The sequence below is a fragment of the Typopeltis vanoorti genome, chromosome 12, assembly GCF_054136105.1.
Source record: "Typopeltis vanoorti isolate ZY-2024b chromosome 12, IOZ_Tvanoo_1.0, whole genome shotgun sequence".
Taxonomy (NCBI): domain Eukaryota; kingdom Metazoa; phylum Arthropoda; class Arachnida; order Uropygi; family Thelyphonidae; genus Typopeltis; species Typopeltis vanoorti.
In genome coordinates, this window is record NC_143560.1 from 108692479 (window position 1) to 108718408 (window position 25930).

At 35.9% G+C, this 25930-nt stretch overlaps 1 protein-coding gene across 1 annotated transcript in view; it reads right to left on the reverse strand.

The window, feature by feature from the left end:
* Window positions 1–25930, reverse strand: part of LOC150101127 (DGAT1/2-independent enzyme synthesizing storage lipids) — a 152308-nt gene that overhangs the window by 62433 nt on the left and 63945 nt on the right. The gene's annotated exons all lie outside the window — the stretch shown is intronic.

Here is a 25930-nt window from a genome sequence, read left to right on the forward strand (position 1 = left end):
GACAATGTCCTAAGATACTTAGGATGAAATATTTACTTATTAAAACTTATTACCGTGGTTATTACATGTGTTTGTTTAGTTCAAGGCTTTGAAAGGTTGTAGTTCTTGCCTGCCACTTAATACATCATTGTTTCTACACAGTCCTGTTTGGCAATAAAACCAAATATCTTGGGTATGGATATATATATATATATATATATATATTGTCTGAAAGGAAGTGTGCTTATCATGGAATATTGGAGACAATTTCATGAGTAAAACCAGAAGTCCCTGCATATAAAGAGCTTAATTGTGAAGATACTTCATATGCAAACTTTTGTTTGCTTGAACAGCAAAAAAAAAAAAAAAAATTTCTTGTCTAGTATGACTTACTTTCCTTAAGAGTGAAAAAAAACTTATAACTATAAAATGTATTGTTCATGTGGGAGAATTTATATATGTCAGAGAGAAGTAACAAAGTTTGGGAGAGAGAACAATGATTCCATTCACGAATGAAGAGATAAGTCATGATCCAGTGTGTGCCTTCATAGAAAACCATGAAATGCATTTGTCTACAGTTTTGATGGTTTAATTCAAAAATGACTTCCTGTTTTTGTGAAGGAGTCTAACAAAGCAGTGCCTTCCCCACCATCTGGATTCCAGACATCTGCAGTTATTGCGATTATGACAATAACTACAATTATAATTGCATAGTTAAAGTCTCTAAAGCAGTGGTCGGCAACCTTTTTAATATGAAGGGCGCAATACTGCGGGTGCAGCATTGCCGACTCCTCCTGATTTAAATAAACTTAAAATTACAATTGGCATAAATGGTTTTGGAAATGTCTTTCTATATTACTTTTTTTTAGAAATAGCCACACTATTATTGCATAATAAACAAATACATTTGCCATTATGATTAATAAAGAAAGGCACTCGCATCTGATCTGACAGATATACGCTAATTGTTAACATGAATATTCTTTTTGTATTCATTTTTTATTTTTTATGGTATTTTATATTCCATCATACGTGACAAAAACATGTTGTAAAAGTGAGGTAAATAAAATATTGTTAAAATTTGAAATCTCATTTTTCTAAAGAAGTGCCAATTTATATTGCACTCTTCATATTAAAAATGTTGACCTCTGTAAGAACTTCACATTTATGGAAAATACTAAGGAAAGAGGTCTGGAGCTTGCTCCACCTTTACTACGAGTTGCCCATAAGGCACTACTTATGCTTGCATCCGCCAAAACTTTAAGTTTCTATATATTCGGTACGAAACTCTTGTAGTTTCTATATTCGGCTATGAAATAATGTTGGATTCAATACACTTAATTGGTAACATCATGTATTATATTTGCAGTATTTTTTCTTTATGTTTTCTTGCATTTTAGCACATACTAGTAATGAATGTATCTCTCAGATATACTGCGATCTACACTTCAAAATTACCGCTGCGAGCTCCAAAGCAGTTTACAATAATTTCTCTGAGGGTGCACTAAAAATTCACTGCGGGCACCATGGCACCCGCGGGCCCTGCGTTGCCGACCTCTGCTCTAAAGAATAATGCAAGTATGATGTTAATTATACAGCATGAAATTATTTCATTTAACTGGTTTTCTTTAGTGAAGATCAGTATCAAGGACTGTATGCTGGTAGAAAGAATTGGAGTTTTTATCTTTACTTGTCTCTAGTTTGAACTAAATTGAATTCAATTCTTCAACTGAAACTCATTTTTTCAAAGTTAGTATTAATCAAGAAACCAACACCTGCCAATTAGAAGTATAGATAAGCTGGTGACTGGTTCCTTGAGATGAATCTCAGGAACTGATTAAGGTAATCTATTAGGTTTTCTCTTGTGGTGTTTCAAACAACAAGCAAAACTTTTTATCATTGTTCATTTGAATTATTGGCATTTAATCTGCTGGCACATGCAATGGAGATTTTTATTATTTCTTCCAGTGGCGGCCAGTGAAAATTTTAAGTGGGGTTGTTGCATACACAACCACTTTTTTTTCCAAATCAGTACCAAATTTCTTAATAAATAAATTTCATATTAAAAATTGCTTTATTAAAAATATTTCATTCTCACCATGAACAAACACCAATAATAAAAGTTTCGTATCAATAGCAATGACAAGTGCAAACGATCATTGCCGAATTTATTACCTAATTTTTTTTTTTTACCTAATCAGTACCGAATTTATTAATAAATAAATTTACACATTAAAAATATTTCATTCTCACCATGAACAAACACCAATAATAAAAGTTTCGTATCAATAGCAATGACAAGTGCAAACAAATATCGGCGTTAGATCGCAGTGCATTTGTTTTGTGTAACAATAACTGAAAAAATATAATTCTTTTCATATTTTCAAATTAAAATATGAAAACAATTATATTTTCACTCATCATAATTCAGCCTTGTATCTATAATAAATAAATAATTATATGTTATTTTAACAAAATAAAATTTACAAAAAAATAGTTCACCATGAGCACTCGCCAATAATAAACGTTTCATATCTCACAGAAATAAGGCTGCAAGGACACTAAAAATACACTGCCATTTGAGCAGTTACATTTGGGAATGACACAACGTACAATGACAAGAGCAAACGAATATCGGCATTAGATCGCAGTGCATTTGTTTCGTAATCTAAAGAGTTAATCGAACAATTCCAATTATTAACTATTCAATCAATGTCAAAACATAAGCTGTAACCTTTAACATGTTGTACTGCATTTATATAATGTTGTAAGCATTGTTATTATTTATAAACACAAACAATATTTAATTTTTTCATTTTTTCCTTGGGGGTGCTGCAATGTCGCAGTGCTTATGTACGGGCCGCCACTCATTTCTTTCTTACTTCTATGCTAAGTAACAGGTAAGTCAACATAGAAGAACCACCCTGTAGAGGCTGATTTCAGTATACTCTAGTGCATAACATTTATTATATTCTCAACTGTTACTATACTCTTTTTCAGGTTATCTTGGAAGTAAAGAAATATACTACAGGCCATACCGTTTTCGAAGGCGGTGGGATATTAGTTCGCTGTTACTATGGCAACAGTGAAGCACGTCACATTTGTAACTAAGAACATGCATAGAAAATCCCTTAAAAGGAATCACTGCCCGAATAATACCATTCTACATATAACATTACATTATGATTGCTAGTATGAAATTGCACGGCCAAGATGACTATATGACTGTGTGCTATTGAATTTTCTGGAATTAACTGATAGGCTGTAACAAAGTAGATGTCATATAGTTTATTATAAACTTGCTTAAGATAAGTATTGATTGTTTACGTTATGAAGAGAGCTTCACTCATCACAACACACATTTCCGAACACGACATTTTATTACAATAATATATACATAAACCTCTTATCCCTTCATTAATTTAATGAGGAAGCTCCTCAACACTACTCAGGCTGTGAGTAGTATCATCAGAATGTGCATCCTCACTAAATATTCAGAGCTGTCATCTACCTTGAAACACACGTTTTCCACCACCTCATCTTTTATTCCATTAACGCCTCACAATTTTTCTTCTTCTTCAATAACATGGGTTATGCAACTTTTCCATGTTTGGAATTTGCATAGTTGTTTTTTTAGCTGCAACATGCCCCTTAACTTGTGTGTGACCAGATGAGTTCTGTTTGCCAAAACTTTCAATGCGATATTTTTGAAACTGACTCATGACATTTGTCACCAAGTTCAATAGTTCTGCTTTCACCATATCAAAAGTAAAACTAATTCCTTTTTCCTTCAGCAACTTCTGAATGTCCTTTTTCATGTAAGCCTAAGATGGCAAATTTTTCAGTCGGACAGAATGGTAAGGTGCATTGTCCATTACAATAACAATCAACCTCAATGTTGGGGTGCTTAAGGGTCAAAGCTGTATAACTGAGAGAAGACCTCCACATAGCCTTTAAAGGAATGCAGAGAACAGACCAGGGCTTCTGACCTAATGTCCAATCCTCACCTTCTCGTGGTGCACCTTGTTGGGTATCTACCTGGATACTGAACAAACGAGGATCGAATGGCAATTTGGGATTTAGCCAACCAAATTGTATCCTTATTGGTTAAACCAAAATAAAAAATGATGGCACAATATGGCAAAATTTCTTGAAGGGGCGTTGCATGGTTCAACAAGGCATCTGTTGTTTTCGCCAGGGGAACGGCGAACAGCGAAAAGTCAGCTACTGGAACAAATATGAAAGCGCACCCCAACTCAACATCAAAGTTATAGATCGGTACTATCAACATAAGAAGCCTGAAATGGCAAAGAAATGGAGCTAGCTGAAGAATTAGATAAGAACCAGATCTACATAATAGGGGTGACTGAAACTAAAAAGACAAAAACTGGTGAGATCTTTCTGAGCAATAAATACAAAATGTTATATCAGGCAATGACAATCAAGGAAAAGAAGGAGTAGCCATAGTATTCAACACAAAATATGAGACTAATCTTCATGAATGGCAGGCAGTCTCAAGTAGAGTGATGTGGGCTAATATCAGAATGAGGAATTGGACAATGAGACTTATTTGTGCCTATGGTAGTACAGAAGGTTCTACTCAGGTAGAAGTGGAGGAATTTTTTGATGCTTTAGAAAAAGCAACTGACACAATCAAAAAGGAAAAGTTGGTCCTTGTTGGGGATCTAAATAGCAGAGTAGGAAACGATTGTCAGACATAAAAAATTTGGAGAAAAGAGCAAAGCTAATAATAATGGCAAATACCTGTTGGATTTCTGCTCAGGACATGGACTGATTATTACTAACACCATGTTCCAACAAAAAATGTGCACAAATTCACATGGAAGAAGCAAGGAATAAGAAAAGTCTCATTGACTATGTTATTGTTGATAGTGATGTTTTCTCCCTGCAGGACACCAGAGTGTACAGAGGATTTGAAATTGGAAGTGATCACTATTTAGTCTTGATCAGGATAAAATTGAATTTCATATTGAAAAGACTAACATGTAAGAAAGTTTTAAATCGATTAAAAGTTGAGAAGCTCTCAGATGTGAACTGTAGACTAAAACACACAAAGATTATTGAAGAAAAAAGAAAAAGTTTGAGAACAGAAACCAAACCTTGGAGATTCAGTGGCAAGCCTTGAAGAAAACCCTGATTGATTCAGCCAGAGAGGCATGTGGTGAGGTTGTCTGCAAGGATAGAAAAATCAGAACTATATGGTGGACACAGGAAGTTAAAGAGGCAGTGAAGGAAAAGAAGAAAGCATATCAAAAGTTCCTGGCAAATAAGTCAGCTTTTGCTGTTAGAGAATACAGAGACAAATGTAAGAAAGCGAAACACTGTGTAAAACTAGCTAAACAAAAGTCATGGGAGGACTTTGACAAGAATATAGAAAATAAATATCAAGAAGGTGGCAAGATATTCTGGGGGTTCTTGAAGAAGCTTAGAAATGGAGGAAAGAGTGCTGTAAAAGGAATTAGAGATCATAAAGGTGACATTAAAACAGGAAAAAAAGATATCCTTGAAGTATGGAGTAATTACTTGCAAAAACTGCTAAATGAAACAAGCAGAGATAGCACAGTGATAAAAAACATTCAACAGGCATACACAGTCATGAATACATATCCATACTTGAAGTAGAAAAAGCCATCAAAGGCTTAAAATGTGGAAAGGCAGCAGGAGTAGATGATATTTGACAAGAAATGCTGAAGTATGGTGGTATAAAAGTCTTACAGTGGCTGCACTGCATAGTTCAGAAAGCCTGGACAGAGGGACGAATTCCCGATGATTGGAGTAGAGCTCTTATAGTACCCATATATAAAAAGGGAAATAAAACTGAATGTGAGAATTACAGAGGTATTTCCCTACTGAGTGTTCCTGGCAAGATCTATGCAAGTATACTTGAGAAACAGTTGAGAAGAATTCACGGTGATTGGAGTAGAGCTCTAATAGTACCCATATATAAAAAGGGAAATAAAACTGAATGTGAGAATTACAGAGGTATTTCCCTACTGAGTGTTCTTGGCAAGATCTATGCAAGTATACTTGAGAAACAGTTGAGAAGAATTGTGTGGAAGAAAAGCTTGGTGAAGAACAAGCTGGATTCAGGCCAATTAGAGGCTGTCAGGATCAGATCTTCACTTTACGACAAATAGTTGAGAAAGCAAGGGAATATAACAAAGGTTTTTAATTAAGTTTTGTTGATCTGGAAAAGGCAGGTGCCAAGAGAGAAGCTATTCAATACGCTTCAGTCATATGGTGTCAATGGGGCATTATATCAAGCAATACTTAGTCTGTATTTGAGTTGTAAGTCAGCAGTTAGAATTGAAGTACAGGAAGATGGTTTAATGTAAAATTTGGTGTGAGACAAGGATGTACATTATCCCCTCTGTTATTCATTATCTATATGGATCACATTATGAAGGAAAGTGGTATTAAACATGATATCAGAATTGGATATTTAATTTCAGCTCTTTGCTTTATGCAGACGATGTCATACTTCTAAATAAATCTGCTACAAGTTTTCAAGATTCCCTGACTGAATTGAATAACTGTTGTAATAGATATGGTATGAAGGTGAGCATTAAAAAGACAAAGACAATAAAAATAGGTAGAATTGTTGAAAATGTCAACTGTGTTGTGAATGGAGAACCTGTGGAACAAGTAAAACATTACAGCTACTTAGGCACGATTTTTAGTGAAGATGGTAAATTAAATATGGAAATAGACAACAGAATCAACAAAACTGGTATGGTAGGAAGTCAATTGAATAAATTCATATGGAATAAGAGAGAAATTAGTCAGAACACTAAATTAGCTGTATACAAGACAGTGTTCGAACCAGTTTTAACTTATGGATTTGAGAGCTGGGTCAGAAGTAAAACACTTGACCAAAGACTAGGAAGGAAGTCAAAGAAGAAAGGTAGGAAGTCAATTGAATAAATTCATATGGAATAAGAGAGAAATTAGTCAGAACACTAAATTAGCTGTATACAAGACAGTGTTCGAACCAGTTTTAACTTATGGATTTGAGAGCTGGGTCAGAAGTAAAACACTTGACCAAAGACTAGAGACCGCAGATATGAGAGTCCTAAGAAACATTAAGAGTCGTGAACAGATGGCATCAATGGCAATATCATATTAAAAATGAGGATATTAGGAAAGAATTTGACATTGTCAGCATCCAGGAATGCATTAGCAGAGCTAATCTCAGGTGGTACGGTCACTTAAATAGAATGGGCGAGGAAAGATTAGCAAAACAAGTGTTCTCTGCCAGGTTGGCAGGAAAACGACCCAGAGGAAGACCAAGATATAGTTGGATTGATACAGTACAAAGTGCCTTAGACGATAAAAATATAAGATCTGATAATGTTGGAGTCTTGATAAGTAACAGACTGATTTGGAGGAAAATTGTAGATAGGAAGTTAGTAATGATGTAAATCTTTCATGTAGTACTATCGTATCCTGTACACCCCTTGAGGGTACATGTCAGGAATCTGATGGTGGCTGCTCAATGTTTGGCAAAAACATGTTCATGAACCAATGTTCATAGTGCTTTCCATCCATTTCCTTATGATAATCGACCAAAAAATTTCAAGGGCCCGTGGTACAAATCTGTCTTCGTTGCCAATGTGTGTTATGATTATATGAGACTCCTTTCCACTCAGTGCTTTCAGGCTTGTCGTTAAGCCCAACAAAAATACTCGATGAGCACTTTCTACTGTCGTGTCCTGCAGAACTTTAGTGCAGGTGTGACAGATATTCACCCAGGTTTCGGCTGCATAATATATTTTTCATCCCTCGCAACAATATTTCCTGATAGAACACAAATACTGGCAATGCCATAAAATTATATCTTCCCTTTCAAGTAATGCCGATGTTTACTTTCTTGTAGCGTAAACAAAACTAAGGTCCTTTAACAGCTGGTAAGTTGCTGTTAATGAATGTGAGAGAGATCATCATTGTTTACAGTAATCATTACCTTATATATTGTAGGAATTTCGTTTTTTCAGAAGAAATCATGCACTTTCTGATGAAATTGCTGACAGTGTAAAGTCGTCGTATTTCACCAAGCATGTGCATAGTCCTACGGTGGTAGGCCTCTTCTTCTCCAGCGTACCTGTCATGGTCATTTCCTTTTTCATGCGGTATACTGCCGCCTTGCTTACACCTGTCAGTTTCGCTGTTTGCTTCAACATATTGCTCACTGTTTCATCAGGATTTCTTGTCTATAAACCAGCATCAACATTTAGTATGATGCACTTTTCAGAAGTTTGCCTTTAGGATGCATTACTAATTTAGGACTACCACAAGTGGGTTACAAGATCCAACACCACCAGTCATGTCCATTTTTAAGGTAAAGTCAGTGGTCCTCAGAGACCACGTGATAGAAAATTGCATTTTGCAAAAATAAGTTCCATGTAACAATTTAATGGTATGAAACATATAATTCTAGCATCAGCAAGTAAGGAAGTATTAAAATAGTTATATACAAAGTACCACACGATGTGATAACATAAAAAATTTAAGGAACTATTTTATGCTGCATAAACCTATAATATGAATGGTAAGAAAAGCCAAAAATGTAGCTTATTCTGCTACTTCCAAGATAACCTGAAAAAGAGTATAGTTATAATCGTAGGTTTCTGTGGTTAAGCAGTTTTGTAGGTAGTTTTCAGTATTGAGACTACAGATTAATATAAAGAGTTTATTAAAAAAAATAAACAATTAAAAAACCGACAAGTTTCGTGCGTCGTAAGACACATCAGGGGTAATGGTACATAAACGTTTTACACAACAAAAGCTTATTGACAATTAATTACACATATTAGATGTTTTTAATAACTTCACAACTGTTAAATAATTGAGAAAACAGAATACAAATGTTATATTCATTATTGTGTCCGTGCAGTTAGCCTAGTGGCTATGCGCTTCGCAACCATATGTCTGGGGAAGGAGTGTCCTGTGTTCGATTCCCGTTGCCGACGTGAAAAAGCTTAAGGATCTTCCTCAGCCATAGTCAAGTTAGATGGTCTTGGGCGTGGACAGCAGGGTTTTTTCCCCCAGTTTATCTGGGGGTTTTCATCCTGCAAGCAGGCAAACCGGCCCCGTGAAAACACGGAACTACAGCCATAAATACTTAACCCCCCCAGAAGGGGGGGGCTCAACTCAACCCAATAGGGACAGGGGAAAAAAGGAAGAAACTCCATATGAATAAATAAATAAAATTCATTACTGTATGCATGCTGCAACATTGCTAGTTGTTGTCACGTTCTATAGTATCATGTTATATACTAGGTCCATGGCAGTTAAATTTTTGAAGAAGGCAGACCACACTTGATGTAAAATCAAGCCTTGATTTTTATTGCACTGTGTAGGTATTTTTATTGCACTGATTGGTTGGTAATTTACAACAGCAGTCTTGGAACCTCCTTTATGCAGTGGAACTATTTTCCCCTATTTCCACCAATCCCCCTCGGGACTGACATAGAGCCGAGACTCAAATTAAACAAAATGGTCAAGGGCACTGACAATTCTTTAGCCGCTTCACGTACGACATTAGCTGGTATACCATCCAATCCCACAGATGTATTCACACTATAGTTTTGTAATAGACTATTCACCTCCACTTCATTCACCACAATTCCCGTATAAGCTGTTGGTTCTTTCATTCCTGCAATATCACCACCTGGATGAAATACTCTTGCAAAGTGCTCACTCAGTAATTCCACTATATCAACTGATTGGGTTACCTCCCTACCATCGGCATTCTTTAAAATCATCCTGCCATATACATTTTTTATTTTACTTGCAACATACCGAAAAACTGTTCGGGATTCTCTTTAGCCTGCATGGCTAATGTTCTTTCATAATCCACTTTTGCATTTCTTACCACACTCGTTACCCTTCTGGCCTGTGCTTTATACCGTTCATGTGCCTGCCGGTCACCTTTCTCCTTAAATTCCCTCCACGGTTGTTTCCTTTTTTACAGCTCAAGCTTAATGGTGTTATTCATCCATTTAACCGCTACTTGATTTATTATTCGGACTCTAGGTATAGAGTCAGCCATTGCCTCATGCAAACACTTCTTAACTGCCTCCCATTCACTATCAACATCCAGCCCTTACAGTTTTACATGGCATGGCACTGAACCAATCAAACTCCTAAGCTTATGATACTTACCAGACCGATAATTCCACATGTACCCTGTCTTAATTGTAAATTCCACACCTTTAGCCACCTCCCAAGTCAAGACCCTATGATCACTCTCTCACCAATTGGTGGCAACATGGTCATATTCGTTACAGCCAAATTCTGAGATGCAATTACTAGGTCAAGCACTCTCTGACCCCTAGTATTTTCCATTACATGCTGTCGCAGATAGTTATCCCTTAATAACTGCATAAAATCAATTCCTTCCTCCCATGTGTCCTCTCCTACTTCGAATCAATGTTACCATAGTTGAAATCTCCCATAATAATTACCCTCCTTCCACTCATTTCTTCTATTTGCTTATGCATACTATCTCCACCATCTATTCCATCACCTGGTCTATAGCAGCACCCGACTGTATATTTTGTTTTGCTAGCCTCAATCTCACACCAAATAGCCTCAAATGTGCTCTTTTCTTTATCCTGCAGTTCCACTTCTATTCTCCTTGGCTTTAGTTCATCAGCTATCATCAATAACACTCCTCCCCCCATTTTATTCTCCCGTCACTCCTGAACACACCATACCCCTCACATTCAATCCCACTAGCTATATTATCTTCTGTCAGCCACGTTTCATTGATGCCAATAACCTGCCTGGAAGTGCCAACCAAGGCCAAAAATTCTTCCTTCTTGTTCCTAACACTTCTAGCATTAGTATACATGAATTGCAGAAGCCAATTTGTCCAATCCCAATTTTGATGCCTTGTACTAACTATTCCATTCTGATCTGTTGTCCTTCGTACTCGCTCAGGCAAATTACACACATTCATACACTCAACTATCTCCCTAGGGTCTGCATATCTACCCCCCCCCCATTAATAACTCTAGTTTCCCTGATTCTGCAAATCCACTTCCACTTCATTCAACAACACCTTTTCAAGTCTCCATACACCAAATCCATTCAAATGTAAACCATCCGTCTTATATAAATCCTTTCGCCCATCGAACTCACTCCACAAATTCCACACCACTCCTCCTGCATAATCCGTGCATAAAGTAATTAGCAATTTTGGCCCTCCTTCTATACTCTTCACTGTCATACCATGGCAACAGACTCACCATCCTAACTCTCTCACTCTTCTCTTTTGCTACCTCAAACAATTTCTTCAAATCCTCTCTCATAGCCATTTTGTCTCCTTTCAAATCATTTGTTCCTGTTACTACTATCTATTCTTTCACCCTCTGTTTTTGCATTCTAATTGACTCGCTTACATCCTTAACATTCGCACCTGGTTGGTACGATTTTGTCAAACTCTCATCTATCACACCTCTTACTAAAGAATCTCCGTACAACACTCGTTTTTTCATTTTGTTTACACTCACTATCATACTCTTATTTTTTTTTTCATACTTTTGCCGTTTATTAGTTGGTACACTCAGTAAACATTTTTGCCAACGCTCCAGCTGCCGATTTGCGCTGTGTATTGCTCCACATAACCGTGCGATCTCACTCATTGCATCTGTCTCATCATTTTTATTATCCGTTAATTTCTTCATTCGTTCTGTATGTTTACCTTCGTTCTCACGTTCAACGCCACTCTCACAGCTATCTGGTACTACCTCGCATATCACTATTTTCTACATTCTCACTTTCAACAACGATATCACTCTCACGACCTGAAACACTCTTTAAATCCTCACATTCCTTACACTTTCTGCACATATTCACTCCACCATCGTTGTCTAATCAGACTTCTACTGCTCTCCTCAAAGCATACATTTCACAAACAGTGCACTGAATAAAATCCTTTAAATTAAAATTTTTAGACAAAGATGGTGATCTGGACGCCATTGTATTTCTCCTTATTGGTGCCATGTGCACAAATAATCGTATCTATCAAATTACTAACTGGAAACTCAGAAAACACAAAAATCACCCAGACATGCTAAGATATGAAAAGTAAATAATACTACGTAAGATTCAAGCAAATTTACAATTAAGTGTTATTTTATATTACTTAAAATAACACTTATCTGTTCAGGAGCTCTCTACAAACACTACACACTATGTGCAACCATGTGCATTATGTGATATTGGGATGCAAGTTGTTTAGATAATCTTTATAAGCAATCAGCCTATCTACCATTCTCAGAAAAATAACAAAAATATCATCGACGTAACGTAGCCAAACGTTTGGTCTTTTTTTTATAGATTTTTAATGCATTTGTTTCAAAATTTTCTATAAATAGGTTGGCTAAAGCTGGAGAAAGGGGAGGACCCATGGCAAGTCCCTTTTGTTTCCAATATTTGTCTTGAAAAATGAAAAAAGCGTTTTCCATGCAGTGTTTGAAAAGTTTTACAGTGTCCAGTGGGAAAAGGTTTCCAAGTAGATCCACTGTGTCATTTCTGGATACACTAATGAAGAGAATGACTACATCAAAATTTTCCAAGATGTCTGAAGGTTCAATATTTATACCTTTTACCTTTTCAATGAAATGCAGACCATTCTTTATAAATGAATCTGTTTTTGCTGGCCAGTAGTGGCTGTGTGGAATGCTAAACCTGATTTGTGCTCCTCCTTTTTTCGACGTCTTTTACATGTGGATCTCTCCAGACCTTCCCGCCTGGCCTACATAACAAATACCACAAGAGCAATGAATCTCATAGATACCTGGTTTTTTCATGGGGCGATGTGACAGTTTTGGTGGATGTAGGAATCATGATATTTTTTGTAACACAGAAACGCCACTTTTAGGTTGTACTCGCGGAGCATCATACCCACTTTGCCCATGACATTTTTGAAAAAAAAAATGAAAAAAATTTCTGAAAACCTACCAAAAAAAGTTTGGCTATGTCACGTCGATGTTTTTTTCGTTATTTTTCCAGGAACAGTAGATGAGCTGATTGCTTTTAAAGATTATCTAAACAATTTGCATCCCAATATAAAATTCACTATTGAACTAGAACAGCACAAAAAATTACCATTTCTAGATATCCTTGTTGAAGTAAACGAAGAAGAAAAAAGATATCCTTCTCTGTATACAGAAAACTCACCACAATGGGAAGATTTTTAAATGCCACTCCACACCACCATCCATTGCAAAAAATAGGCATAATTAAAACTTTGAGAGATAGCGCATACAAAATATCTATCACACCAATTAAAAGAAATGAAGAATTACACTACCTGGCACTTAATGGTTTCGAATCTAAGATAAAAAGGATCCTTAATACAGCTCCTGCAACTCCCTTATTTAAACAAGATTTCAAGAATGCAATCATGCTGCTGTACATCAAAAAATGTGCAAGATCATTTTCCCTCTTATTGGAGGCTTAAAGTGGATTGAAAAAGTTCCCTAATTGGTCTCCAGAGTAGGGTTTCTGGATTATGTAAAAAAAAATATATATATATATATATATATATATATAAAAATCTTAAGTCAACCAATGATAATAATCCGCCATAGGTTTACAACCAACCTTTTATGGATGGGAGTCACATAAAAAAAAAAAGTAGCCTGATTAAGGTCTTATATGAAGGAACCTAACCTTTCTACTCTTACTTGTTAATAATCCTCCTCATCATGCCATAATTATTATATTCTCACAATTTTGGCAGTGTGACTACTAAATTTCATGTCTTTGCTGATCATCACTCCCAGGTCCTTTATTTCCACCTGCTTCAAGAACAAATTTCAGAACCTTATGTTTCACGAAACTGAGCTGATAGCTCCACTCACTTTTTCGTTCACGCAGTCTATTCAGGGTTATCTTGTAAGGTACATAATATATCCTCTGCTCTATTCCTTGTGTTTTTCACACTATATAAGATAATACAAGAAAGCAAGCATTCCATGAAGCAACATCACTTTTTTTTTATTTGGTTATCTTCATAATGTGGCCTAACCATCAATACAGAATACCATGAACTGTGATTCACTGGAACACTGTAGGATATTTGTATAAAAATTCAGATAGCCCACAAGCTTAAAATATAAAAAGGAATTAAAGTGAAAATTAGTAATGTGGGACTATTTTGTTGTTAGTTAAACATGCTTTTAGCATGTCGCATGCAAGACATTTTGCACTGTTATTCTTATTTTTATTGATGTGAAAAATTTATTTAAATTTGTCATTAAAGTGTAATTATAATTTTGTATGAGCTGTGTAAAGTTTTGTAATGTAGATATTGTATGTAGACAAATGTTTACGATATGCTGTCAATTACGAGGGAAGTGAAAGTTAACCAGTGTATAGTGGAATTATTGAACGAGCACTTTATCAACATATATCATACTGGTGTAAATGATGCCATGCAACATACAGAAGAGAGGCAAGTATTAGGAGAATTGGAAGTGAAAGAAACAGAGGTGTATTAGATGTAAATAACGCTGTAGGAATGGATTACATATCACCACGTATACTTAAGGAATGTGCACCAAAATTGGCTATGCCCTTGACCTGATTATTTAATGAAAGTCTTGCAGTGGGTAGGATTCCTACGGAGTGAAAAGAAAGCAAAATAGTACTACTCCACAAGCATGGTTCTAAGACAGAAGTCTCCAATTATAGGCAAGTCTGTATAACCATGGTTATGTTCAAGGTGTTGGAGAGATTGGTAAGGAATACAATACAGGATTGGGTTCATGGACATAGTATTCTTTATGATGGTGAGCATGGATTTGTAAAGGGAAGGTCCTGTTAGTAATTTACTTGCTTTTTATGATAAGGTAACAAGAGTGTTAGATAAGGGAGAATCATAGTGATATTCTTGGACTTTACAAAGCAATTGATAGATTACCACATGATAAATTGGTGTACAAGCTGCGGAGGAAAGATTGAGCAGTGTCTCAAAAAAGGAGGGTAATCCAGTGGCTTGTCTCAGGGTTCTGTTCTTGGGCCCCCTGCAATTTAATTTGTTTGCAAACAATATATCATGTGGACTGACTGAGGATCTTCAGTTATTTGCTGATGATGCAAAGTTGGGAAGAATTATGAGTAGCACTGCTGATGTTAACACCCTTCTGGAAGATTTGAATAGACTTTTTACTTGGACAAAAGAGTGCAGTTGTAGTTTTAATATCAATAAGTGCAAGGCAGTGCATTTTGGAGTGCAGAAATATAAGGCTGTGTCGTACTGCAGGAAGTGGATGACATTAGAGATTTGGGAGTGATGGTTGACAGTAGGTTGAAGTTTAGAGGGCATATTGATAGTGTTGTGAAGGTTGCACATCATAGTGCTGCTATGATAAGAAGTACTATAAGAAGAATATATAGGAATAAGGAAGTGGTTGTGCCACCGTATAAGGCACTGGTCAGGCCACACTTGGACTATTGCACTCAGATCTGGTCACCTGGTTTTCATTGTGATGTGAAAACATTGGAGAGGATCCAGAGGCAAGTGACTAAGACAATATCAGGACTTTGGAATGGTGGCTATGGAGAGGTTGAAGAAATGTGGATTGCAGAGTTTGGTGGAGAGGAGGAAAAGAGGTGAAATGATAGAGACGTTTAAGTTAGTGAGATGATTTTATCAGATTAATCCAGAGGTGATTATAAAAAGAATAGAAGGTGAGAAGGGAAGAACCAGAGGTCATCCCTGAAAGTTATGTAGAAGTATAGCGAAGACGGGTGTGAGGAGTAGATTTTTTACGTGAAGAATTGTCAGTGAATGGAACGCATTACCAGAATGTGTTGTTAATGCAAGGAGTGTTAATGATTTTAAGATTCTATATGATAAATATGTTGTCAGTTGAATGAACCTCCCAAGATGACTCTGCTGACTCCATGGAGGGTGTAATAATAATTATTGAAAGCGATTGAATGAGCTTACCTCATAAGATAAGATTGTAAAATTAAGAACTGTTATAAATTCTGGCTGTTTCATAGCAAAATAATAATTAAATAAATTTTTCTGCACTGTCAAGAAAGAAGTTTGTGGTTTAGGATTCGATCCTGGAAAGCAACAATGAGACAGCACACAATGGTGAACTTGAGAGGGTTTCCCCAGTTGCATTCTTGAGTGTTGAAGTTGAGCATGCCGGCCTGGTTAGCTGAGTTGTTAGCCTATCCGCTCTCCAGCTAAAAGGCTGCTGGGTTTGAATCCTACTGTGGGCATGGATGTTTGTGATTGTCTGTGAAAATACTAGTGGTGGTGGCGGGCAGTATAATGCGTTGGTGTAGATGATGATGGTAGTTGCAGTTTGCTCTCGTTTGGCGGACTGAGTAGTCGAGATAGAGAGTTGTGGAGTGGGTGCCCTCACTCTATGGGTCTTTGGACTCCATGGAGGTGTCACGTAATAATAATAATAATAATTTTGTTAGCATGATTTACTAAGCTCTTCATATCATCATCATGGAGAAAATTCATTTTTTATAGCTGTAATATAGAAAACAGTAATTCGACAATGTTTTAATGCAAGTTCTTTCACTTAAAAACATGGATTTACAAATGCACGTAATAAATACGACACGAAGAATACTCTCGTTAATGTATTTAAACAGATCACTAAATGTTTCTCTGACATTCTTTTTTTTTTTTTGACAGGATCTGACCATCAAATAACCAAAACATAAAAATGTAAAAAAATATCAAAACAACTATACTGAAAAAAAAAAATAATTACATTACATTTTTCGAATTAAGTGACAAACAGAGCTAATACATAATTTGAAGAACATAGAACCATGATAAAATATAAAATTGTTTAACATGTTTCACGTCTCTGAAAACAATGCATATGGAAGAATAATGGAAAATTTCAATCTTATTGATTATAACTATTGTACAACAGCAGTTAATTCTTTTAGATGCAGTCACATACACCAGATTTAAAATGTTAACACTAATAAGATCCATGTATAAATCTAATGTTTAATTATATTTTATTTTTTACTGTTGGTGTTCTTTGAATTATAGATATCTAACAGGTTTCTCAACATCATAGAGCTAACACATGTGATGCAGCTGTCACTTATTCAGTGTTTCAAAGAGGTCAAACATATGGTTTCCAAATATCATACAAAATAAGATCCAGATATGGTGTACATACATGCAAACTGCTAGACACCTTAAAGCGATGTGGCAGGAAGTAATTTTTGAAATAATGAATCAAAACAATGGTTCAACTGAATTCACATTTTTATGTTGAGACACAAGCAGAGAATTCAGACTTATTTTTTGCATTGTTGCATGAGCAACAATGCTAGTGTTTACTTTGCTGAGTATAGAAATCTCTCCCACTTCAACCGATACAACTTATTACCAGAACAATACATTTTTACGGACACCAAAATTATACTAATATCATCTTGGATAGATCTAAAACAACTTTGAAGTTCCTGGGCTGATTTATAAAAGATTTTGATTTCTGTCTTGAAGAATAGAAGCAATATTTCAGGGTCACATCTAATTATGATAATGAAATTCTGAACTGTTAATTGCCTTAATTCTCTGATGATGTGCGATAGTTTTTCAGTGTATAATTAACTACAGAGAGCTCTCTTTGAACAAGTTAAGAGTGTTTACTAAAATAAAGAGCCAAAAGGCTTCACTTTGGCAATGCAAAATTATATAAATCAAGTGGATATCAAATCCAACATTATTTCAAAGCCGAATGCTGAAATTATAAAAGTTTCGGTGAAGTTTGACCAGAGAGTTTACGGGAATACACTCCCCGCCACACTACGAGTTGCCCCCAACCAAACGATAGGAAGCACGATCTCTAGTAAGCGTCTATATATTCGCCTCCTAACAAACAAACAATAGGAGGCGAATATACGGACGCTTACTAGCGATCATGCTTCCTAACGTTTAGCTGGGGAAACTCATAGTATGACGGCGCCGAATGTATTCCTGTAAGCTCTCTGGTCAAACTTCGTCGAAACTTTTATAGTTTCTAACTATATTTGGCATGAAACTTTTATAGTTTCTGCATTCGGCTTTGAAATAATGTTGGATTTGATATCCACTTAATTTATATAAACTTACAAGTGTATGGGTTGTAGAGAAGGTTAAGTTATTTCTAATTTCATCTTCTTCTAAAAACAGAATAGCACAGTTTTTCTATAACTTATTTTCTAAGAAATACACTCCTCAGTGCAAAAGGTGAACGTTTAATTAAATGGAGAAAAAAATAAAAATATTTTGCCTTTAGTATCAACAAAGCATCAACAGTATTATTACTATAATAGTTAGAACATGGGGAGGGGATGCTGCTTAAGGGTCAAGGCTAAATGAATGGGAAGTCTTCCACATAGCCTATAAGGAATGAAGAGAACAAACCAGTCCTAATCTAATCCTCACATAAGGGTAGTGCACCCTGTTATTCATTCATTATTTAGGTGAGTACCTAATAAGTAATGACCAAACTATATTAGCTTAAAACACAAGTATATATGTGATGGTACAATATAAGTAAACATCATTCTGGCTGGCAAATTTTCTCTAGTTAGAATGATGGTCAGCTAAAAAGAACAGCAAGTCAATTTTTTTTCCGTCAGCTTGAACAGTTGCAATCAACATAAGAAAACATCAATGGGAAACAGGTGGAGCTAGCAGAGGAATTACAGATGTGTCTTGTCAACATAACTGAGACTAAGATAAAAGCAGAGGGGGACACTTCTATACAATAACTATAAGATTTTATATTAGAGAAACAGTGACCTAGCAAAAGAAGAAAAGTGGATTAGTATTGAACAATAAACAAAGATGAACTTCATTAAGCGAATTTCAAGTAGAGTGATGTAGGAAAATTTCAAAATGGGACAATGAGACATTTGTGCCTAATGATCCCACAGAAAGTTATTGTATGAAAGAATTGAAAGAATTTCCAAGTCATTAGAATCCAACTGGCATAAACAAAAAGATGAAAAACATATTCTTCTTAGAAACTTAAAAGCAGAGTAAGAAATGAATCCCAGATATACAGAATGTTTTGGGAAAATCTGGAGAAAAAAAACAAAGTCAATAATAAAGGTAAGTACCAGCTGGATTTCTGTTCAGGACATGGACTAGTCATTTCTAACATGTCTACATGGAGAAAACACGTAGGAAATAACTAAAGTGTTATTGAATGCAGTTTTATTTATTTCGTATGATGATACAACAGCCATGAGCACCTTTTAAAGGAAGGTATGGCACCATCTCAGTCTCACCCCACCCCTCAATTTTTATCTGGGCTGGGGACTGCCATAGCTGACATATCAGGTCTATGGCTGGGAGGGATCATTTCTTAATTATTCCTGACTGTAATGCTCTCCCCATGAGTGTTCACAAGGCCAGTTTGCCAGTTCTGGGGGACAAAAAACCAGAGTTTCCAGGTGGGAAAAAAAAAACCCCTCTATCTCTGGTATGAGACTGGCTAACTCACCTTTCCAAGAAAGGTGAGTTTAGCCAGATAAAGGTTCCACATATCACAGATAGGAATCGAACCCTGAGATTTCCGAATAAAGGGCTTCATCTATACCAACTGAGCTACGGAGGCTCACTATAACAACAACATCTTCAAACAATCAATTACATGATAACCACAGTAATTAACTTTAATGAAAGTATAGATATTTTGTACTGAAAATAACAGTACATCAGTGCATAGAGACAAGCAAATCAAAGAAACGAGAATACAAAGTACATACAGCAATCAGTGGTTTACCAATTAAAAACTGTTTCAGGTTGCTAGAAATTAATATTAATAAATAATATTAATGATAAATTAATGGTAAATAAATTAATGGCAATTATAAATGCTGGCTAATGATAGAGGGTGACAGTTTGTCTTTTGTAAATGGCAACAGATGAGAAATTTTGTTGATAGAAAAATACGTGGGAATGAGATAATACTTCAAAATTCTACCAATCGGTGATGCCAGAAATATAAGGGATTGGAACTCTGTGGTCTGTTGAAGAATCCTGAGGTGCTGGAACATAGGAATCAAATATCTGCTAGATTTAATTAGGATTGTACCCATTAAATTTCATTAACATTGACAGTGAGAAGTTCTTGTTGTAAGCTTGAGGGAGAGGAGCACATATTGTGTTCTCTATTTTTTATTCTATTAATTTAAATTAATTGTTCTATTAATTTAAGACTTGATAACACCAATTTTTTGAGAGGTGTGATGAGCAGACTTTTGATGAATGTATCTGCCAGTAAAGGTGGGTTTTCAATAAACACTGGTTGATAAATTACCGGAGGCTGTGTGCATAAGAAGGATGTCCAAGAATGGTAAACTACCAGGCATTTTCTTTTTCCATGGTGAATTGAATGCGTGGGTGAAGGCTATTGATCTGTTGTAGGACATGGTAAGTTCATTTTCAAAATGAGGCCAAACAGCAAAGACATCATCAACATAACAAAACCAATGAAAGGGTTGGGGATGAATGGATGAGAACAAGGTATCTTCCAGATGGTTCAAAAAATAGTTCGCCAAAAGGTGGAGACAGAGGGCTACCCATGGCAGTGCCTTCGACTTGCCTATAGATCTTGTTTTTCCAGCTGAAATATCCTTCTATAACAAATTAAAAATTCTTTGCAATTATCAAGAGAGTAATCATCATATAGTAAATTAACAGTGCCAGATAATAGAATGTTGGTAAAGAGAGAAACAATGTCAAAGCTGACTAACAAATCCGAATCTTGTATTTGAATAATATCCTTGCTTTTCTCAAGAAAATATGTGGAATTCTTGATGAATAACCTGGACTGTCCAGTATGGGCAGTTAATAAAATGACAGAAATTTAGCAATTCTATAGGTGGGAGAATCAATACAATTCACGATGGGTCTTACTGGATAACCTTCTTTATGAATTTTTCGGAGCCATATAAATGAAAAGTTCTTCAAAAATGAGCATGCAACTTGTCCAAAGTATTTGATCACAACTAACAACTTCATCAAGCAGATTATTTGTTTGTGCTTTTGTTGGTGTTAGATCCTGAATGGAGAGCTTTACAAGTAAATTCTTTATTCAGGATTTAACATGATATTTACTACTAATTAAAGAGATATCTGCACATCATTTGTGTAGTCCATGTGTGCCATATAGTGAGAGTTATTCCTGCATAACTGAAATGAGAAGCAGAGAATTATGTGTCAATATAGTAAGAATTGTGTAAGAGAATTGTTAAGTTATTTGTGATTCCCATTTAAGCTGTCTAGTACATTACGAAATTCTGAGAAAAATTATAAGTAGTAATCCGGAATAATCTGTACGAGTTGAGCGTAGTGATGGAGGCTATACCTATGTGGAAAATGATGTCAGAACAGCTACCTGGAATAATGTAACCTAACAGATTAGGGAGAGTGTAGGATCACCCAAGGGGCATGAACGATGGGGTTCGTGGGTGAAAAAACCACATCGAATAGAGGGTGCCATCGAATAAAAGACAAAGCATGCGATATTACAGGGCATTTTCCTTTTGGTTCCTGGATTCAAGTTTTAGGAGGTTTTGTTGGGGGTTCGTGAGAGAGCGGTGGATCGACTACGGGTTCTTTTCTCGATTCCGCAATATGACGGCCTATGCGGAATCGAGCCTTAGCAGAATGTCCCATCGGAGATAGTTTCCTGCGGAGTGGTAGACAGCTCGCCACAGTCGGAAACGATTAAAAGAAAAGTGTAGTGCATCTCCAGGCACAAGGACAGCCGAAGAATATACAGTAAGGTAACCCAGATCTACATGAGATGGCAGCATGAAATCTGAACGGATCCGATAATGTAAAGATTTTCATTCTATGTTAAATATCACTTAGAAGAATAAGAAATATGTGTGTACTGTAAACTAAAGGACACTAGTAGAGAACTTTTAAGTGAGAATTGATTGAATTAATTGAGACCCTGTGGAACAAACAAGAATTGTTGATAGGCAGTATTTTGATTGAGAATGGCTAAGCTTGTTTAATGAAATTTAGAAATAAGATAATTATTGATAGAGTATTAATGAATATGTTCAATGTGTGTTCTGTGTATGACTTGTGAAAGGAATTATATCCTAGTAGTATTATGCTTGCACTTAATCTTATCCTTTCATAATTGAAGGATTTAGCATACTCAGATACATTGTGATTTAGTATGAGCCTTAACTCAGAGTAAATTTTGATCCATTGAATAATCGAATTTTTCTTAACTGTAAATGTTTTTATGTTTTCCAATAAAAATGTTTTGTACCTTATATCTGAGTTTATGCCTGATTATGAATTCAAACCACCACTTATGAAATAGAACCTTTTGGCAGGAAGGAATTTAGATATAATTGCTTAAGTGAGATTCGAGTCACGACTGCTAACTGAATCTGCACAGCGCTAGCGTAAGATAAATTATTGTGTGTGTCCCTCTTTTGAATTTAGAATTATTTCCCTGAACAAGAGTCTCCTCTGTTATAGGATGTTGGCTGGCACAGCATAATATAAATTTTGCCAATATCCGAAGAGGAGATAAATCTGAATTAGTATTTTAAGGGCATGACAGTAGATTAGAAGGAGGGCTATTTGGAGGTGAAACAAGACATGATATAGGGTAAACATATATGTAACAATATATATAACGATGACGCAGCAACGTTACACTGGGTTATAACTAATTTCTCGATAGGTGGAGGTATACTGTAACAGTCTATCTTCCTCTCATATTTGGCCTTATCCATTATCAATACCACTTTTCTTTTATCTGCTTTCGAAATAGATATATTGCTCTTTTGTCTTAATGAAAACAGCACACAGGTTTCAGCACTAGATAAATTACATGGAGGTAATTTGCTTTTAAAAAGTAAAGCAGCAACTTCAAAGTGTAGTTTATTAGCATCTCCACTGGAAAGTCCCGACAGATTGCATTCGATGTTATGCAAAAAATCAAGATATGAGATGCATTTAGGTACCACAGCAATTTCATGGCCTGTAGCCAATACACTAGTTTCAGTGTCAGACAACAGGCACCCAAAAATATTCACAATCCATTTATTAGTAGGAGTGTTGTCTGAAGTATTTTTTTTTTAGCTGAAATCCTTCTTTCAAGATCTAAAATATTGAATAGTAGATGCTAAAGCTTTTTTGGAATCTTTTTAAATCTTGGAACCAACTTTGAGCAACTAAAAAAGATTAAGCATCTAATATTCACTCTATTTTAGATCTTGAAAGAAGAATTTCAGCTACCACAGATGACGATAATTGATTCCTATATTCCAACACCTCAGGATTCTTCAACAGATTGCAGGGTTCCAATCCTTTATATTTCTGGCAACTCTGAACCGATTGGTAGAAGTCTGAAGAAATATCATCTCATCCCCACATATTTTAATATCAACAAAATTTTTCATCTGTTGCCATCTACAAAAGACAAATTGCAACCTCTATCATTAGCTGGCATTTACCAGATACCTTGTAAATTAATCTAACATACTTTGGACAGGCAGTTCTGTGGAAAAAAAGAATTATATTGAATACATGAAACTTCAAAAGTCTGGTCTGGCACAACATAGTATTGACACTAAACACCTTGATTTAAATATGAATGCCTTTTCAAAAAAAGTTGTGAAGCCCTTTTATATCTGCCAAATCAGAACCAGAACGATTGTCTCTCTTTCTCTCTTCCCCCCCCCAAAAAAAAGTTTGGGAGATTCTTATTTTATGTAACCATCAAAAATAGTTTTTAATAATATTATTTATTAATATTAATTTCTAGCACATGGCAACAGTTTTTAATTGGCGAACCACCGACTGCTGTATGTACCTTGTATTCCCGTTTCTTTGATTTGCTTGTTTCTATGCACTGATGATGTACTCTTATTTTCAGTAAGAAATATCTGTACTTTTATTTCATTAAAGTTAATTACTATGGTTATCATGTAATTTATTGTTTAAAGCCATGCCACAGGTATCTTTAAAGAGTGACATCTTTAGAATGCTTCAGGATACAAGATACAGAGTAATTAAAAACAGACAATAATCACTATTTAGTTTTGAGTAATGAAAAAAATGAATATTATATTGAAAAAAAAAATGTACTTTTAAAAAGAATCAAAGTCAAGTAGCTTTTAAAGGTGAACTCTAGACTTCAATATTCAAAAAATACTCTCAAATTACATATTACTCATTCCCATGGTTGGACTATTGTTTCCAGTCTTCCAATCCAAACATGCACTGAATGTATCACCAAAGTAATCCTCACTGGAATGGAAACATACAATCCCCCACACTTCACTGAACGACCTTTCCCTAACTAAACCCTGGTTCTCCAAAAGATGTGCCAAGGCTGTACAAATGAAAAATTAAGCATACCACGACTGAATTATACCAAGAACTACATCCTCCTTCAAGGCTTACACCCAAGCCCAAAATAGATCCAAAAAAAAAAAAAAAAAAAAAAAAAAAAAAAAAAAAAAAAAAAAACCTATCAATGCTTCCAAAACTGAATTTGAATAGGAAAGAAAGCAGGAAACTTGCAGCCTGCCCAAATGACAGCTGTGCCTTTTGGTCTCATGCCAAAGCAATTGGTTGTAACTTTAACCCAACACTAATCCCACTCCTATCATACTCAGATGGCTCTACTGCATCATCAGCCACAGAAAAAGCCAGTCTCCTGGCTTCGCACTTTGCCTCCAATGCCTGCATAACTGACAACGGTAAATGCCCCACAACCATTCCAGCTGTCCAACATAGAATGTCCCCTATATCCTTTTGCCAGAAAGAAATCAGAAACCTATTATATAGACACAAAAAAGTCTTCTGGCCCCCAATGATATTCCTCCAATTGTCATGAAGTTTTGTGCACTAGAACTGGCTCCTCTCCTATGCAGCCTGTACATATTCTCTTACTCCACTGGTATCTATCCCACAGCTTGGAAATTGGTCTATATTCAACCCATTTCCAAGAAGGGCAACAAATCACTATCATCTGACTACCGCCTATGCCACTCATCTCAATCCTATCTAAAGTGATAGAGAAAACCATCAATTCCCAACTCCTACACTATCTTGAAGCTATTAAGCGACCACCAGTATGGATTCTGTTGTTGCCAATCAACTGGAAATCTACTCTCATATATCACCCATCTCTGGACAAATGCCATGGAGAAATTTGGCGAATCTCAAGTGGTTGCACAAGATATCTCCAAAGTTTTTGAGCGGGTCTGGCACGAAGGCTTACTAAACAAACTCCCATCATTTTGATTGTCTCGGAACTTCTGCAGTTGGATTGCCAGCTTTCTGTCTGGACTCTGTGTTATGGTAGACGGTTCCATATCCTCTCACCATCCAACTAATGCCAGGGTTCCACAAGGTTCTGTTCTCTCACCAATCCTCTTCCTTCTGTATATCAACGACCTACTTCAGTTGACTTCCAACCAATACACAGTTTTGCAGATGAGAGCATATTGCACTCTTCCCTTTCATCTGATAGACTTTACTCTACACAACATTAATCACCATTTCCCCTCAATTCATTCACCAACGGGGGTCAGATAACCTCATCAATTTCAATGTTAGTAAAACTCAGTTCTGTCTTATTTCTCACAAAAAAGAACCATTTTCTCCCCAGTATTATTTTTGATAACACACTCAAATTTCTAGACAAGATGAGATTTCTCTTCTTGGAATTACCCTGACATGAACCCTCTCCTTGCATAAACACGTCACACCCATCACATCCTCAGCTTCCAAAAAACTAGAATTTCTCTTTTGTTCAAGACATTAGTTCACCTCATAACAGCTGTTAACCTAATACAAATCCGCCCAGCTATCGAATACTGCTCTCACATTTGGAGTGGTACTTCTAAAAGCTCCCTCAAAATGCTTGACTCAATACAG